Raw genomic sequence first — 4,170 nt, forward strand, 5'->3', positions numbered from 1 at the left:
TTAAAAACCTTTAAACATGAAAATAAAAAGTTGTACTTATTATTCATTTGATTGAATGATAAGTTAATTTGTTCACAATAACAAAAGTGGTATATATTTATTATATTATTATATATACATAAAATGATTAAAAAAATACAAAATAATTGAATCATAATAAATACCACCACTGTATTATTGTTGAACTAAGACATTCGCAACTTAATAAAAATGTTTAGAGTTAAATATATTTGATATATATTATTGAAAGAAAATCAATTTATATATTATTAATATTATTTAATTTTACTCTTTCAATTAATATATGCAAAAAAAAATTGACATTTGTTATAAATAAAAATAAATAAAAAAATACTCTAAGCGGTGGATCACTTGGCTCATGGGTCGATGAAGAACGCAGCAAACTGTGCGTCATCGTGTGAACTGCAGGACACATGAACATCGACATTTTGAACGCATATCGCAGTCCATGCTGTTATGTACATTAAATTCAATTTTAAAGTACTGCTTGGACTACATATGGTTGAGGGTTGTAAGACTATGCTAAATAAGTTGCTTATTCTTTTATAAAAATAATTGAATTTAAGCAAATGTGTATATTATTGGATTTTAAATAATTCATAATATTAATAGCAAAAAAAATAAAGATATATAATGAATTTTATTTATTATATATTCTTTAAAAAAAAAATCCTCTCAAATAAAATGAAATGATGAAAATATTGAATCTAAGTATTCTTTACAAAAAATTTTCATATTATTTATATATATATATAAAATAATAATTTATATATGTAATTAAAAGGAGGAATGTCTAGCATAAAAATTAAATTTTTTATTCTAGGATTGCCTCATTTTACATTATTATTATTTTTATATATTTACAATATATAAAAGGAGAAAAGAAAAATAGAGATGAAAAGATGATATAATTTTTTTATTAAATTGTGAGAAGATAAAAAAAGAATATTAAAACAACCTCAACTCATATGGGATTACCCCCTGAATTTAAGCATATTAATGAGGGGAGGAAAAGAAACTAACAAGGATTTTCTTAGTAGCGGCGAGCGAAAAGAAAATAGTTCAGCACTAAGTCACTTTGTCTATATGTCAAATGTGAGATGCAGTGTATGGAATATCTTAATATCTAGTATGAGAAATTAACGATTTAAGTCCTTCTTAAATGAGGCCATTTACCCATAGAGGGTGCCAGGCCCGTATAACGTTAATGATTACTAGAAAGATATTTCCAAAGAGTCGTGTTGCTTGATAGTGCAGCACTAAGTGGGTGGTAAACTCCATCTAAAACTAAATATAACCATGAGACCGATAGTAAACAAGTACCGTGAGGGAAAGTTGAAAAGAACTCTGAATAGAGAGTTAAATAGTACGTGAAACTGCTTAGAGGTTAAGCCCGATGAACCTGAATATCCATTATGAAAAATTCATCATTAAATAATTAAAAAAATAATGTGCATTTTTTTCATATAAGGACATTGTAATCTATTAACATAATAAAGTATTTATCAAAAGATCATTGGTGATATTAAGTTTATTTAAATTAATTTGCTTTTTAAGCATATTAACATAAAATAAATACTAATGATTTGATAAAGTGTTGATAGATTTTATTATATATAATGCTAAAATTCATTTTTTGAATTTTACAAAAAATTTAATATCTATGATATTAATATTTATTTGTATGCATTTATATGATTAACAATGCGAAAGATTCAGGATACCTTCGGGACCCGTCTTGAAACACGGACCAAGGAGTCTAACATATGTGCAAGTCATTGAGTTATATTAAACTTAATGGCATAATTAACTTAACTTAAATATAATGGGATTAATTTTTAGTCTATTTTTTAATAAATAGTCAATTAATTCAATCCCGGGGCGTTCCATATAGTTATGTATAATGATAATTTATTATTATTTATACCTCTAACTGGAGCGTACCTTGAGCATATATGCTGTGACCCGAAAGATGGTGAACTATACTTGATCAGGTTGAAGTCAGGGGAAACCCTGATGGAAGACCGAAACAGTTCTGACGTGCAAATCGATTGTCAGAATTGAGTATAGGGGCGAAAGACCAATCGAACCATCTAGTAGCTGGTTCCCTCCGAAGTTTCCCTCAGGATAGCTGGTGCATTTAAAAATTATATAAAATAATCTTATCTGGTAAAGCGAATGATTAGAGGCCTTAGGGTCGAAACGATTTTAACCTATTCTCAAACTTTAAATGGGTAAGAACCTCACCTTTCTTGATATGAAGGTTGAGGTTATGATATAATGTGCCCAGTGGGCCACTTTTGGTAAGCAGAACTGGCGCTGTGGGATGAACCAAACGTAATGTTACGGTGCCTAAATTAACAACTCATGCAGATACCATGAAAGGCGTTGGTTGCTTAAAACAGCAGGACGGTGGACATGGAAGTCGTAATCCGCTAAGGAGTGTGTAACAACTCACCTGCCGAAGCAACTAGCCCTTAAAATGGATGGCGCTTAAGTTGTATACCTATACATTACCGCTAAAGTAGATGATTTATAAAACAATTTCGATTGATTTATAAATTTTGAAACTTTAGTGAGTAGGAGGGTACAATAGTGTGCTTAGAAGTGTTTGGCGTAAGCCTGCATGGAGCCGCTATTGGTACAGATCTTGGTGGTAGTAGCAAATAATCGAATGAGACCTTGGAGGACTGAAGTGGAGAAGGGTTTCGTGTGAACAGTGGTTGATCACGAGTTAGTCGGTCCTAAGTTCAAGGCGAAAGCCGAAAATTTTCAAGTTTTTAATAAAAAAAAATATTAATAAAAATATATTTAAAAATAATTAAAATACTTGAATTATTTTGAACGAAAGGGAATACGGTTCCAATTCCGTAACCTGTTGAGTATCCGTTTGTTATTAAAAATGGGCCTTGTGCTCATCCTGGCAACAGGAACGACCATAAAGAAGCCGTCGAGAGATATCGGAAGAGTTTTCTTTTCTGTTTTATAGTCGTACTACCATGGAAGTCTTTCGAAGAGAGATATGGTAGATGGACTAGAAGAGCATGACATTTACTGTTGTGTCGATATTTTCTCCTCGGACCTTGAAAATTTATGGTGGGGTCACGCAAACTTCTCAACAGGCCGTACCAATATCCGCAGCTGGTCTCCAAGGTGAAGAGTCTCTAGTCGATAGAATAATGTAGGTAAGGGAAGTCGGCAAATTAGATCCGTAACTTCGGGATAAGGATTGGCTCTGAAGATTGAGATAGTCGGGCTTGATTGGGAAGCAATACCATGGTTTATGTACTCGTTCTGGGTAAATAGAGAATTACGATTCTTGTTCCCCGGATAGTAGTTACGTAGCCAATTGTGGAACTTTCTTGCTAAAATTTTTAAGGAATTATATCATTCGATATATATTCCTTTTAAATTATAACGATTATCAATTAACAATCAATTCAGAACTGGCACGGACTTGGGGAATCCGACTGTCTAATTAAAACAAAGCATTGTGATGGCCCTAACGGGTGTTGACACAATGTGATTTCTGCCCAGTGCTCTGAATGTCAAAGTGAAGAAATTCAAGTAAGCGCGGGTAAACGGCGGGAGTAACTATGACTCTCTTAAGGTAGCCAAATGCCTCGTCATCTAATTAGTGACGCGCATGAATGGATTAACGAGATTCCTACTGTCCCTATCTACTATTCTCAGTTTGACTGTTGAATAGTGCGGACGTGTCGTGTGCTAAGTGGTGATTAGCGATTTTTGCGATTTCTTTTGCGTTTATATTCGTGTGTGATAACCGGTGTATTACAGTTGTGCGAGTGACGCTAATATTGTTGTGGCTGTACCATAGCGGTACAGTGTTTACAATTAATTGCGCTAGTGAGTGCCGTTGTCCGAGTGACGCTACTTTGTAGTAGCTGTACAGTGTTTACGAGTGATTAAGTGCCGTACGGTAGTTTTGTTGGACACTCCAGTGAGTGCCAATATACTCCGTGCTATAGACACATTGTGCGTGCGTGTGAGTGCCGCTAGATACAGCGTTGGAAATTTTCCATTAAGTTGTTTACAACTTTGCGGGCGTGCCGTTATTTTTCGGCGTGGTGTGTTGTGCTAGTGACGCCACCGTTTGCGTGGCTGTACATTGCGTACAAGTGTACCTTG

The 4,170-nt window shown here is 33.7% G+C and overlaps 2 pseudogenes; both read left to right on the forward strand.

Annotated features, from left to right (window-relative positions):
• Positions 1-352: 352 nt before the first annotated feature.
• LOC129251616 (5.8S ribosomal RNA) lies at positions 353-533 on the forward strand (annotated as a pseudogene).
• A 442-nt stretch (positions 534-975) lies between these two features.
• Positions 976-3,744, forward strand: LOC129251640 (large subunit ribosomal RNA; annotated as a pseudogene).
• Positions 3,745-4,170: the final 426 nt, after the last annotated feature.

Source organism: Anastrepha obliqua, unplaced genomic scaffold, assembly GCF_027943255.1.
Source record: "Anastrepha obliqua isolate idAnaObli1 unplaced genomic scaffold, idAnaObli1_1.0 ptg000059l, whole genome shotgun sequence".
Taxonomy (NCBI): Eukaryota; Metazoa; Arthropoda; class Insecta; order Diptera; family Tephritidae; genus Anastrepha; species Anastrepha obliqua.